The following is a 14,280-nucleotide window of genomic DNA, read 5'->3' as shown; positions in this document are numbered from 1 at the left end:
CAGGAGAAAGACGAAGGGTTAAAAGCAGATCATAAAATGGTCATTGAAATCAGTAGCATCTGTCAAATAATCTTGATGGTTCACCAGCTGTTGCAAAACTACAACTCCCAGCATGCCCAAACAACCCGACAACCTACTGCAAACAAAATTCAGAGTTAATGAAGGGTGGTCAGGACCCTCACCTATTTGTTGGAAAGGAAAACGGCTGCAAAGAGCGTCTCTTGCTCTGGAGGACCCAGCACATCCATGCATGCTATAGATAGCCCATTGAGTTCAATTGTAAAAGTGTAATGCATCATTTATCCAGCAGTGGCGCTGCAGGGAAACTGAACACTTGCTGCCAGGATCCTTCAGCGATCACACTGATGAGGAGTCTAGGACAAGTTTTGATGGGCCCGTGCAGACACAAAGGGTGCAAATGTAAGACAATATTACCAGTCCTCCTCACTGGATTCACGTTGCAAGCGACAGCAGACTGGGAAATTCACTAACGAGGCCGGCGATTACAGCGGCGACTGCTTATTTACAGAGCAAACCAGAAAACACAAGATCCATTCCTTACAAGGCATTCGATGAAGCATCTCGTGGGAAAGATGACTCAGGAAATTAGTCTGATCTTCACTTATGGAGCCATGAGGAATGTCCAGAACAGGGCCGGAGATATAAGCCTCACATAGAAGACATTTCCAGTTGGCGAGCCACAGTATCCACATATACCACGTATAGCACATACGCGTGTCACACTCACTGCCCCTCGCGCCCAGGAATGATGCAGAGAGCTCCCCTAGTGGTGAGAACAGTGGCGCGAGAGAGGCAGCACTACGTTCTTGTGGCCTTCTATTCCGTTTGCAAAAGTTAATTTCACATGGATGGACAATCCCTTACTGCAGATCCCAGGTGAGACCCCAAAATTAATGCCGAATAACCCCCAAATTCATACAGAGCCCAGATCAGCCTACACATTTACATAGACCCCAAGATTACAGAATAAACCCCAAATCAAACTTCTAATTCATACAGACCCTATATTATACCCCCAAACAGCCCCCACATTTATACAGACCCCATATTAGGCCCCAAATCAGACCCCAAATTAAGCCCCAAATGAGACCCCACATTTATTCAGCCCCCAAATTTATACAAACCTAACATTAAGCCCCAAATCAGCCCCAAATACAGAAAAAAAAAAAACACAACATCTCGTCCTCCAGGCGCCGCCACCGCTCTGGTTCCTCTGCAGCGCAGCACCGTGTCCTGGCGCTAACACTGCACTGAATCCTGCACAGGGTCAGGTCATAGCGGCACCTACAGACATTACGCCCTGAAGCTGTATGCTGTCAGGACATAGAGCTGTGCCGGGGCCCATCGAAGAGCACCAGGGACAAGTGAGTAAATTCCAGCACAGCACTAGCATCGTTATACTCACCACTTCCTGGGCTTTCTGTCCTGTACTAATAAGCGCTTACACAATGGAAATGCTCAATAGTTAAAGGGGTTCTCCGGAAACTAAAGAAAATTTTAATACTTAAATATTACTTTATTATAAATATATTCTCAAATACCTTTCATTAGTTATAATGGCTCATTTTATATGAGGAGCAATCGTTAGGAGAAAAAAAATGGCCGCCGTCCTATTAGTACACACAAAACCTGCCCTAATCACACAGGAGGGATCACCAATGCCAACCTGATGAAGGGGACTATAGTCGAAATGCCTTTTCCCCGAAATGCGTTTTATTTTGTGCGCATCTTAATTTAATAAAGAAGATTTTATACTACTGGCTTTGAAGCGCCGGAGCAGGAATTTGAATCTTTCTCACAAATCACAAAAGGAGGACAACTTACTTCAGAGCACTGAGCTAAAGAGCTGCCTCATCCTCCTCTCTGCTTGTAAGGGATTATGATCCTGAATTAGATCTTCAGCCGAATCTCTGTAGGAATGGAGCTCATGAGGAGACATGAAGTACAGGGAGGAGGTGGGGATGTGATTGATGAGCAGCAGCACTTGTATGCAGTCTCCATTACCACAGTCTGTCCTGTCTGTCCTCCCTGTACTTCATGTCTCCTCATGAGCTCCATTCCTACAGAGATTCAGCTGAAGATCTTATCAGCTGTATTCAGGATCATAATCCCTGACAAGCAGAACAGAGATGAGGATGAGGCAGCTCTTTAGTTCAGTGCTCTGAAGTAACTTGTCCTCCTGTGTGATTAGGACAGGATTTGTTTTCACTAATAGGAGGGCAGCCATTTTATTTCTCCTAATGATTGCTCCCCACACAATACAAGCCATTATAACGAATGAAAGGTATTTCGGAATATATTTATGATAATGTAATATTTAATCATTTTCTTAATTCCCGGAGAACCCCTTTAACCCCTTGAGGTATTGTGGAATACATGGGTGTGTTGGGTTCACAAAAAAGTAGCAAAGTACCACATTATGTCACTTCTGCAGTGCAGCAACCGAGCCCGGGGCAGAAGGAAGCTTAAAAACAAAAGTACAATAGAAAAATAAATAAATAAATAAAAATATATATCTTAGATTTCCTGATAATGTTCTGTTATTCTCCCTTTTGCCCACTAGAGGCACTGTTCCATTGACTGATATCTTAGCCTCCAGCAATGGCGCCGACCCAGTTTATTCATAAATGTAATAGAAGATGTATAATAGATCCATTGTACAGGGCTCTGCCTGTCCCTTGTTTTTGAGGTTTTATATAAAAGAGATAGATTCTAATTTTATAAAAGAGTACAGCGATTATTTATTGCCAGGAATACAAGAAGCTCCTGGAGGCTAGTGACATTCCAAAGCCACAAGGCATAATCCAGTGGAAAAAAAAAAAGTCTCTTCCACCATTACTTGTGACAATACAATATGGCTGAAAAAAAAAAAAAAAAAAGAAGAAGTGTAGCTATGTATACAGCTCGATAGGCAGACCTATGTGTCTCCATGGTTACAGACTACAAACACAATGTGTAGTCTGATCCTGCGCTCATGCCTCCTCCACCTCTCTTGTGATATCTTCAAGACAGCAGAAGAAAGCAATAGTATAAATATGCGGCAGACAGAAGATTTTTTGCAATTTAAAAAAGGTAATTTTTTTTTTGTGATTTTCACAATAAGAGCTTCATGATCCAGTTTATAGGAAATTAAATGCTGCGTAACGACTATCCATATACGAGCCGGACGTTTCGGTCAATAGGGACCTTCTTCAGCTGATTGGAGTTTCTGTGGTCAGAGATAAAGGGACATAAACGGATCCACAAAAAATACAGATGACATCCGTGTGCATTCTGTTTTTTTGCGGAATGGAACAGCTGGGCCCCGATAGAACAGTACTATCCTTGTCCGTTAAAAACGGAAACGGAAGGCATACGTAGTACCTTCCCTTTTTTTGAGGATCCATTTAAGGCCTCTTTCCCACGGGCGTGTGCAAAATGCAGGCCGCAATGCACGAGCACAGTCCGTGGGGCAGCCGCAGCGGATCGCGATCCGGCGTTCCGCAAAAAGATAGAACATGTCCTATCTTTTTGCGGAACGGAAGTATGGGACGAAACCCCACGGAAGTATTCCGTAGTGCTTCCGTAGGATTCCATTCTGCATCTCCGGATTTGCGGACCCATTGAAGTGAATTGGTCAGCATCTGTGATGCGGAAGGCCCGCTGAACGGCGCCCGTGTATTGCGGATCCGCAAATGCGGTCCGCAATACGGCAACGGGGCGCACACGCCTATGGGAAAGAGGCCTAAATGAATGGTTCCGTATACGGTCCGTATACGGATTGCAAAAAATGAAATGTAAACGGAAAAAAAAAAAAAAAACATTTGTGTGCAAGAGGCCTAAGGGATTGGTTGCAAAAATATAAACACCCTTTAAGGGTCCATTCACGCGTCCGTATGTGTTTGGCGGATCCGCAAAACACGGACACTGGCAATGTGCGTTCCGCATTTTGCGGACCGCACATCGCCGGCACTCTAAAAGAAAATGCCTTTTCTTGTCCGCAATTGCGGACAAGAATAGGACATGTTCTATTTTTTTGAGGAAAGGAAGTGCGGATCCGCAAACGAGGATGCGGACAGCACATTCCAGCCCCATTGAAAATGAATGGGCCCGGACCTGTTCCGCAAAATTGCGGAACGGATGCGGACCCATTTTATGGACGTGTGAATGGACCCTAACTTACTGGCCAAAGAGAAGTCAGGAAGGTGACCACATACATATTATTGGTGGGAGGGCGACACCAATGTCAGCATCTACTGTACATCTATAGACATGGAGACAGGGGTGGCCCTAACACTAGAAAGTTTAGGGGCCAATTTTACTTTTTAGGGGTTCAAAAATGAGACCTTTCATAGGCCTGGTTATAAAACAATCCAAAGAGTTGGAACCATTGGTGCAGCTTCTCGTCCTATATCTACATCCGGCTCCTGGGATTTGCCCGGCCACGTTATAGTCCAACAAGAGGACAACTAAATGTCCATCACTTTTCTCAGTTTTATGTTAGAAAAAGACAGAAGTATTCACGCCGGGTGTATTGCATCATAGACTCGCTCTCTCCCGCTTCATCCAGACCTGCCACAGCTTGCTCCGGATCAGACACCAGAAACACGTGACTTACAACAAGTCTCTACAGCCGACTGAGGCATCTACAAACATTTTTGTACAGGGCCCGGCCCATATTCAGGATTTTTGCTTTCAGAATGGAGTTAGGGGAACCAAGTTCTTCCCATAAATGGTGGAAATATATACAATAAAGCCGATTGCGCTATACACTACAGTGCCCCCAAAGCTGCACAGACTTGTGCGGTATGGGTTCCTCCCATTCAGGCAACAGGAAGAATAAAGAACTTGCCTCAGAACCCCTCGTCTTCCTGTCTGGGTGACCACAACTATGTGGCTATATGTGGTCACAGGAAGCTCTAGGTGCTATAGAGTAGACTGCCTCTCTACGCTGCATTAAAGGGCATCTGTCAGCAGTTTTGTACCCATGACACCGGCTGACCTGTTACATGTGCGCTTGGCAGCTGGAGATCTGTGTTGGTCCCATGTTCATGTATTGCCCGTATTGCTGAGAAAAATAAAGTTTTAATATATGCAAAGGAGCCTCTAGGAGCAGGGTTGCACCGCCAATGAGGCATGGTGAGGAGATTGCCTCAGGTGGTGTCAGATAGGACCAAGTGGGGGGCAGCGGAGGAGCCATGGGCAATTGTGAAAGCGCTCATCTCTGCATATCCCTCCAGCATCTTTAACAGTAGGACATTGGGAAGGAGGGGGAGGGGACGCCGTTTCAGCTTTCATCTCAGGCAGCAGAAAGGCTAGGTGCACCCCTGTCCAGGAGCAACAGGGACGCTGCCATTACTCTTAGAGGCTCTGTAGCTGCCGCGCCCTCTGCACTTTGAATTACACGGCCACACTTCCTGGTCCTGTCAAAGTGCAGAGGGTGCGGCAGTTGCAGAGAGAGCAGAGCCTCTAGGTGTAACGGCAACGCCCCCGTTGCTCCTAGAGGCTCATTTGCATATAGTAAAACATCATTTTTTCAGCAATGCGGGCACACATGAACATGGGACCAACACAGACGCCTACAGCTGCCAAGCGCACATGTAACAGGTCAGCCGGTGTCATAGGTACAAAACTGCGGACAGATGCTCTCCCACTTCCACCAGTGCATCTCAGCGCAGGGCGGAGCGGAGCCCCCGCTGCACTAATATGTTCCTGGGCTTGTGGGATATGTCACAAGACATGGACTTCACATGTGTTTTAACAATCTTTGCTTAGAAAAAGAAGAAGGACAAATGAGATTCTGGCAGCGGAGTTTGTTTAGAAATGTGCGCAGTGAAAGCGGGAGAGGACAAAGACGGATCGCCCTCACATCATAAACACTGTGCGCAGATATCTCACAAAATACAAGGTTCTGTCCAAACAGAAAATACAACGTTGTGCGTCACACACCCAAAAATGTCCGGGAGCAAAGCGGCAAATCATCCGAATGGCCGGACCTACATCTGAAGATTCACTCCCTGAATAGCAAGATATACCGCAAGTGATCTGATAGAATAAAATTCCTAAATAGTTTTTCATTGCTAAAAAAAAAAATATAAAAACAAAATAATAAAATCTCCCCTGTTGGTGTCATGCGGTATATCGATATTGAAATCCATTATATGAGCAGAAACAGCAAGTATACCTTATATATAAAGGCAAAAACTCACTTTTTCAGTGAATTGTATACCTTATATATACACATTACTTATCCTGTACTGATCCCGAGTTACATCCTGTATTATACTCCAGAGCTGCACTCACTATTCTGCTGGTGCAGTCACTGTGTACATACATTAGATTACTTAGGCTACTTTCACACTAGCGTTCTGCTGTCCGCTCGTGAGCTCCGTTTGAAGGGGCTCACGAGCGGAGCAGAACGCTTCCGTCCAGCCCTGATGCAGTCTGAATGGATGCGGATCCGCTCAGACTGCATCAGTCTGGCGGCGTTCAGCCTCCGCTCCGCTCGCCTCCGCACGGCCAGGCGGACAGCTGAACGCTGCTTGCAGCGTTCGGGTGTCCGCCTGGCCGTGCGGAGGCGTGCGGATCCGTCCAGACTTACAATGTAAGTCAATGGAGACGGATCCGCTTGAAGATGACACAATATGGCTCAATCTTCAAGCGGATCCGTTCCCCATTGACTTTCAATGTAAAGTCTGAACGGATCCGCTCAGACAACTTTCACACTTAGAAAATTTTCTAAGTTTTAATGCAGACGCATCCGTTCTGAACGGATGCGAACGTCTGCATTATCGGAGCGGATCCGTCTGATGAAACATCAGACGGATCCACTCCGAACGCTAGTGTGAAAGTAGCCTTATCCTGTACTGACCCTGAGTTACATCCTGTATTATACTCCAGAGCTGCACTCACTATTCTGCTGGTGCAGTCACTGTGTACATACATTACTTATCCTGTACTGATCCTGAGTTACATCCTGTATTATACTCCAGAGCTGCACTCACTATTCTGCTGGTGCAGTCACCGTGTACATACATTACATTACTTATCCTGTACTGATCCTGAGTTACATCCTGTATTATACTCCAGAGCTGCACTCACTATTCTGCTGGTGCAGTCACTGTGTACATACATTACATATCCTGATCAACATCCTGTATTATACTGCAGAGCTGTGCTCACTATTTATGTAGATTACTTCTATATATGCAATTGATGCCTTTCTAGGTTAAGGGAGGTACTGCATCTCCATAGGGAGAGCATAAACGCTCGTTAGCGATCATCTGGCAGTGTAATTCTGCCACTGATTGCCAAGTAATAGCAGTGGTCTCCATTGTTTTAGCGAGCAGGCGATTCCTTGGAGAGAACGCTTCCCTCCCGACAATCTTCTGCCACATGGGGCTGTCACAGACTTACAAGGACAGGATGACATCATCCAAATGGAACGAACAAATATTTCAAGATAAGAAACAAATAAATAAAAATGTAGACTCCTGATAATACAAGGAATGGTGGTGGGGAGGTTGAAGATAACATGGCCCATCCATCAATTTGGTGACAACAGATAAGACGCGAGGGTGGGAGATGAGGGCAGTGTTTGTGGTCTAGAAGATGAACCAAGGAATTTTTGGAGTCCTGGTGATGTTTCCTACAAAGGTCATTATAGGTTACATAACCCTACCAGATACTGTATCTGTTCTGTCACATGATATGCTGTAGCAATTTGTATCATTGATGTTCCTGAGGCCAACAAAGCAATGCCACATGGTCCTCCATGAACTGTGCTGCCGTGGAGCTCCATAGGAGCAATGATACTTGTGTAATACATCATGCATTGGAACAATATGTGCCTCCATATAAAAACTGGCACACAATGATGCAGAAAACCATGAACACATGTACTATAGTGTGGAGCTCCTATATCACCTATATATTCAGGTTGAAGGTTTAGAGAGGTCAGTATGTGGTGGAGATGGGTAGATAGGGCTCATAAATGGTGATCTCATATCTTCATAGAAACTTCCAGAGACACAATGGTAGGTCAGTCTCTGGCTTATCAGTACCATGACACTTTCTCTATGGGATTAGGGCATAGACATTGAGTCACTCCTGCACGCAGGCTTCATGTTCCTCCTACTTCAGATTAAAGGTGACTTGGGAGTGTTCTGTTGGTCGAATTCCTTTCAACAAATCAAGTCACTTCCTCATAGTAACTGAAATAAGACAGGTGACCGAGGACTACTCCACCCAAGAAATCCCATAAAACCAAGCAGGGCCATCTTTAAAGCAGGGCAAAAGGACCCAGTTGCTCCTGGGGGGCCCAAGGCAGCTGCCTCTTGAGCCCTGCTGGCCACAAATTATTTTTCGTCCCATAGGATGCATTTTTCCCCCCAAAAGAGGGGGGAAAATGCACCTGCGTCTTATGGGGTGAATACTAATCAGCGCTGATTAGTACCGGAGGACCGGGAAGCGGTGAAAGCTCTGTACTCACCGCTTCCTGGTCCTGGGCTGTCGGCTGTGCAGTTGCTGCGCACAGCGCGACCCCACGCTGTGCGCAGCCTTCACAGCCGACAGCCGAGGACCAGGAAGAAGAGAGAAAGCGTCCAGGAGCAGACCGCAATGCCGGTTCCGTGTTGCTGGAACAATCGGGGACAGATCCGGCATTAATGCATTTTAATGGGAAAAAATGCTAAATCCGGCATGTGTTCCGGAATTTTGGACGGAGATAAAACCGTAGCATGCTGCGGTATTGTCTCCGTCCTGAAAAGTCAAAAAGACTGAACTGAAGACATCCTGAACGGATTGCTCTCCATTCAGAATGCATGGGGATAAAACTGATGCCCCTAGGACAGAACTCTATGACGGAAAAGAATAACGCTCTAGTGTGAAAGTACCCTTAAACTTGGTCCTTGAATACCAAAGATGAAGGAAGATGGAAGACGAGGCTATACTCACTTCCTTCATTTAAGACGTCTGATGAGCGAGTCAATGGGTGATGGAATCACAGACCATCATTCTGCTTTTGACCAGACAGCAACACCATGGGGGGTCCATCCAATGGTGATGGGTATTGCCCAAGATTCCCTCACCCTCCACCAAGCAGATGGTAGAACCTCTGGATCTGTGGTTTGGGGTGGCATGTTGGGTGGAGTATGTTTAACCGTTTAAGGACCTCGAGAAAGTTACCATCACAGGTCCAGGATTGACTTCATAGTTCTTCACCCCGGTCACCCCACCACCTAACATTCATATCATGTATTTCAGGGCATAGAAGGTCTCTCTATAAACAAGGTGACATGAGATAAGAAGGTCTAGGGTTTTAGTTCACCAAAATATCTTCCGTTAAAACTTAGTCTTTCAATACCAAAGATGAAGGAAGATGGAACATGAGGCTGTACCATCATTCTGCTTTTCTCCAGTCAGCACCGCCATGGTGGGTCCATCTAATAGCAATTGGTATTGGCCAAGATTCTCTCATCCTCCTCCAAGCTGATGGTAGCATGGTAGTGGATATGTGGTTTGGGGTGGCATGTTGGTGGCCACAGTGGGTTCATCCAATGGCAATTGGTATTGGCCAAGATTCCCTTACCCTCCACCAAGCAGATGGTAGAACCTCTGGATTTGTGGTTTGGGGCGGCATGTTGGGTGGAGTATGTTTAACCCTTAAGGTCATCAAGATAACACGTCACCACCACATGTCCCAGACTGGCTAAACCATAGTTCTCCACCCTAAAAAATACCCTCACAAAAGAAGTACTAAAAGAAGAAAGACTGGTTTTGGTTTGGGATAAAACGTCATGAGGCACAACCGCCACAGAACAGATGGCTTCTCTTCTTACATAGTCCACAACTCTATAATAACACTTCCTAGTCCATAGCCAAACACCCAATAAACACCTTATCCAGCCTGCAGTGGGTGTCAGTGCAGCATGCCAGAATCAAGTCACTCCAGGGCTGTAGGGGAACAAGTCATCGGGAACTTGTAGAGCAGGATTCCTTACAAGGAGGGTCAAGTCACCTTGTACAGATCTGAAGAATACTTTTGCCTTGGACATTTCCAGCATATACAGACATGTAAGGGAATCTTCAGGAATGCATATTCATCCCGTTGTCCAACCCTCCATACATCCACCACCGTATTCCCTCAGTTAGAAGAGGAGTGGCCGATGCCGATCACATAGGGAATAGGGATGTCAATGTCTCAGGAGGGTCTCACACTGGAGATATAAAGTCATGACGATGGGGAGAGAAGATTTGAGAAGAGCTGAACCCGGCCATACCTCCATTTTCACCCCGGCAGCTACCCTGACTTGAGCATCGGAGCAGTTCATGCTCCGATGCTCTCCTTTGCCCTGCTTTAAATCGCGCAGGGCAAATGCATTTTTTTGAGATCCGGTGACGTCCCGGGGCTCTCCATGGGGCTGCCAGGAAGCCTAGTGACGTCACCGGCACTAATGGGCGGGATTTATCGCTGCCCTAGCCAGTAAAACTGCTAGGGCAGCGCTAAAGCCCACCCATCAGAGACAGTGACGTCACTGAACACACTGCCGGGCGGAAGTTTCCGCCCTGCAGTGTGTTATTGAAAACAAATGAGACCTTGACCTGCGCGATTTAGATGCTCCGATGTTACCCTTATTTTCACCCAGGCAGCTCTGAACCCGGACAACCCCTTTAACACCACAGTCAGCCGCTCCCTATGGCTGATAACAGGGAACAATAGATTGCATTCAATCGCTAAACAAATAGAGAGGAGACACGGTTTGGAGAAGTGAATAATTTCCGGAGCTAAAACAAGTCTGTGCATCATGAAGAGGAAGTCTCCTGTATAGAAGCTCGCACGTCCTCTGATACTTGGATGAGAGTCACTGAGACAGGAAGATAATCAGCGCTGAGCGCAAGGAGATTGAGGGAAGTAGACAGAGATTATAGTAATGTATGCTACCTACAGACCACCACAGTACCCCCAAAACAGAGCTGTCCATCACCCTCATTACACAACAGCAGTACCACCACCACAATAAGAGTGATAACAACAATGCCCCCATGAGAGTATCGGTTAGAGAGCCCCCCTCAACAGAGCCAGTTATCCCTAAAACAGAGCTAACCACATTGCTTCCACAAAACAGTACCAACTGTAGTACTCCCATAACAGAACCAACCTACACCTTCATTACCCTAACAACGCAGTCAGGTACCCCGCCATAGAGTTGACCACACAACAGTACCCCCACACCCTCAGCACCAAGTATACCAACCTACATAAGAACACTGACTACAGTACCCCCAACAACACAGCAAGGTACCTCGTGGTAGAGTTGACCATACTGTCCCCACATAATAGTAACCAACTGCAGTACCTCCACACCCTCAACTCCAAGCATATCACCCTACATAAGAGCACTAACTAGAGTACCTCCACAACAGAGCCGGCCAGCACCGATTGCAGTGCCACCAACCACAATGTATCATGAGAGGACTAACTACTGTACCCCACAACAGAACCAAGTATCCCCATAACAGGAGCCAACCACACTACAGTACCATCTGCAGAACCAACCTAAACCCTCAGCATCAAGGACATTACTCCACATGAGAGAACCAACCACACAGAGACCCACACACACTGCCCCTACATAACAGTACCAACAGGAGTACCCACGCAGCAAAACCAACCTACACCCTCAGTACCAAGCATATCACCCTACATAAGAACACCGACTACAGTACCCCCAACAACACAGCCAGGTACCTCACAGTAGAGTTGACCATACTGTCCCCACATAATAGTACCAACTGCAGTACCCCCACACCCTCAACTCCAAGTCATCAGCCATTGAACCCCAACCACAGTGCCACTACAATAGAGTACCCCCATAACAGATCCAGCCAGCCACAGTGCCCAAAGAGGGCTTCAAACCACAGTACCCCCATAACTGAGTCCATCTTACCCCTATCTTAAAGTACGGTATAATATAAAACAACCAGACGGCTCTCTCGTCTCAACACTCAGAGGACAGACGGGTGGGCTCAGCTCGGACGATAAGGCCCCACACAGTGATGACATACATGGTCTGGAGAAAGACAAGGTAAAGATGCCACAACTTAGAGAGGTCACCTACACCAAACAGGAGGAGGCGTCCAATATTCATGACAAGGCAGTAGGGATCAGAATCTCATGGGAGGTCCTCAGAAGATGATGTAGATAGGTGATTTATTGATACAGTCTACAAAATGGCTGCATCCTGTCAGTGGTAACTCAAAACAGGAAGTCAGGAAGAAGTGGTTGTAATGCAAGCTAAATGTACACACCTGAGCGGGAAGCAGAGGGCCCCCAGAACCTGAGCTGGAGAGGGCCCTGACTACAGAGGGAAGGCAGGTCATCAATGAACGTTCAGAGGGTGGACAGTACCCCCACTAAACAACAGAATGAGGGGCACTGGAGCTCACTTGGGTGTCATGGTGCCCTCAGTGTGTCGTCCATATGTGTTCGGTAGAATGGTACCAGACACGGCCACATGGGTATGGATCTTGATAGGTACTGCAGCGAAGAATCCCCTCTCCCTCCCTTCCCAGTCATACATTGATGTCAACCAAAACCCCCTTTAACAATGTACTGCTTAACATTAGGGATCCCAGAAAACAAAGGCGCCATTGTGAAATGAAAACTGAAGCTTTTTGGATAAACCTGGAAACCATCAGCAAGCGCCTACTGACTGATCTGCCATTCACTAGTACAAGTCTCCATCTAATCCAATTATTGGGGTGGTCCCGTGTTAGGGTTCGTGCATCGGATGGGGACAGCGCACACTATGTCCGTTCTGTGCTCCTGCAAAAAAGATAGAACTTGTCCTATAGAACTTTGCGGACTGCAAAACACTTACTGCCGTGTGCTTCATCAGCCCTGAGACAAACGGTCCTGGGTTTTTACACCTGCCCTGCATCTACACCCACTACACCCACGCTTGCTGACAGTTTCCAGTAAAATAAAATTAAGATGCGGACAGCAGACGTCCGTTCCGCGGCCCAGCAAAACAAAAAAAAAAAATAGACCATGTCCTAAATCAGGCATGCTCAACCTGCGGCCCTCCAGCTGTTGTAAAACTACAACTCCCACCATGCCCTTTTGTAGGCTGATAGCTGTAGGACAGGCATGCTCAACCTGCGGCCCTCCAGCTGTTGCAAAACTATAACTCCCATCATTCCCGGACAGCCTACAAAAGGGCATGGTGGGAGTTGTAGTTTTACAACAGCTGGGGGGCCGCAGGTTGAGCATGCCTGGTCTATAGGAAGCCATGCAGCGCTACTTCGGGATTGCACTACAAGCAATTTCCCAGTATATCATATGAGGTGGAAATCACTGCGCAGCCTGCGATAGGGGACTGCAAGCATGAGTTGCGCCAGAGTATCAGCGCCAAGTTGTGTTTGCCAATGCTGTGCACAGCTGATTGGGTATAGTGGTGCCCAGTGTATGCCATTCATAGACAGCCCTATGGGTTCCATCAAGCAGTTGCAAAATACAGTTCTTTTTTCCACTTGATGGCGGCGCCGCCGTCCCCTGCACAACCCCAAGAGGCTTCAGTTTGCAATAAATTAAAACTAAAGGAACCCGTCATCAATGTAAAGAGGCATCGCCCTCCTCGTGCCCCTTGGCGCCTCATTTAAAAGCTAATTTCTGGAAGTGAGCCCTGAGGTGGGATCTAGGTCACTATTTCCATGGACAAAACAGCAGTAAGCTTCCCCCTGCCGCATGCAACTCATGGCTGGAGCCTGACCCAACCCCAAATAATCCAACTCGACTCAACGTGCAAAGTTCAGCCCCGCAGATCTCGCCCCCTACCACACCTTGTGCCCCTTACAAGTGCCCAGTCGCCCCACCAAGACCCCAAACTAGAAGAAAGTGCTGCAACATTGTAGCCGTCCTACCTGATTGTAACTTCTCAGTGTCAGGCGGTGCTCAGGGTGGAAGTCCTGAAAGTTTGAGGCTCAGCTCTGGGGTGGCCAAGCCCTGTGCACTTCACAGCCAATGAGCTGGGGCCTGGACTGTCTCATAGGAGGTGTGGGCTGAGAGGCTGACAATCAGGAACTGGGCGGACAGGAAGTGACTGGGTCTGCAACAAAGCTCGCATTCAACTCAGCCCCTCACCAGAAGGGGTTAAGGGAGGGGGGGTGTTATTGGGCATTTTGCACCTCATTACTGAGCATGCACCGAGGACAGTGACATTATATTTCCACGCCGAGCTCTGCGAATGGCAGGCAATGGGTTTTAACTGCTTTATGACC

At 47.1% G+C, this 14,280-nt stretch overlaps 1 protein-coding gene across 1 annotated transcript in view; it reads right to left on the bottom strand.

The window, feature by feature from the left end:
- The window catches only part of LOC121008140 (rho GDP-dissociation inhibitor 2-like), a 41,631-nt gene extending 27,572 nt beyond the window's left edge, over positions 1-14,059 (bottom strand). Inside the window, exon 1 of the mRNA XM_040440502.1 lies at positions 13,924-14,059. The gene's annotated coding sequence lies outside the window, so the exon portion shown is untranslated. The remainder of the gene's footprint in view (positions 1-13,923) is intronic.
- Between the last annotated feature and the right edge of the window lie 221 nt (positions 14,060-14,280).

Source organism: Bufo bufo, chromosome 7, assembly GCF_905171765.1.
Source record: "Bufo bufo chromosome 7, aBufBuf1.1, whole genome shotgun sequence".
NCBI lineage: Eukaryota > Metazoa > Chordata > Amphibia > Anura > Bufonidae > Bufo > Bufo bufo.
This window is presented reverse-complemented; position numbering and strand designations above follow the sequence as displayed.